The 839-nt window shown below is 39.6% G+C and overlaps 1 pseudogene; it reads left to right on the forward strand.

The window, feature by feature from the left end:
* Positions 1–206: 206 nt before the first annotated feature.
* Positions 207–686, forward strand: LOC101641182 (annotated as a pseudogene).
* The last annotated feature ends 153 nt before the right edge of the window (positions 687–839 follow it).

An 839-nucleotide genomic window follows, 5' to 3' on the forward strand; every position in this document is an offset into this window, starting at 1 on the left:
TTGAAAATGATGATGGCAACAGATGTATAAGTGTGCTTGATGCAATGGATGCATGTATGGATTGTGATGAGTTGTATGAGCCCCCAATAAAATGATTTTTTTAATGACCCATTTCAGTCTTCTCTGTCTCCACTAAGGCAGCCCTCTTGCTCTTGCTATGTGCTGGTGTTGAAGGGACGCTCCCTTCTTCAGATTTACCATCAACCATGAATCAAGAAAAGTTAGCTGAACTTCAGGGTCAGGTCCAGATAGGGGACAAAGGTACAGCTCCCAGAATTATGAACTTGGTACATAGAACAGCTACAGTTGATGACATAAAGCTTCAGAGATCTCTTTAAAAATTGGCTGTGTATAGGATAGCTGGCATTGAAGAGATAAACATGATGAAAGGGATGGGACACCATTAATTTCATTTCAACTATCCCAAGGTACAAGCTCCCCTCTCTGCTAACACATTTGCTATTACTGGTCATGTAGAAGCCAAACCATTCCCAGAGATGTTTCCTGAAATATTAAGTCAGCTTGTTGTGGACAGCTTCACAAGTCCTAGGAAATGAGCTTAACAGTTCCCAAGGCAAGTGTTGGATAGCAAAATCCCAAAGACCGAAGATATTGATATGGATGACGATGGTGTTCCTGATCTCGTACAAAATTTTGATGGGAAATCGAAGAATGAAGCTAACTAAAATCGTTCCTGATTTTTGGAAGTTGGCAGGGACTAGATTTAACAGCTCAGCTATGTGGTTTCAAAGTTTTACAGACATAGAGAACATCACCTGTTCCTAGTTCAGTAATATAAATATTTTGTTTAATGATGCTGTTTGTTCAGCATTTTTGTT

Source organism: Echinops telfairi, unplaced genomic scaffold (assembly GCF_000313985.2).
Source record: "Echinops telfairi isolate 266 unplaced genomic scaffold, ASM31398v2 ScPeMD7_7453;HRSCAF=8491, whole genome shotgun sequence".
Taxonomy (NCBI): domain Eukaryota; kingdom Metazoa; phylum Chordata; class Mammalia; order Afrosoricida; family Tenrecidae; genus Echinops; species Echinops telfairi.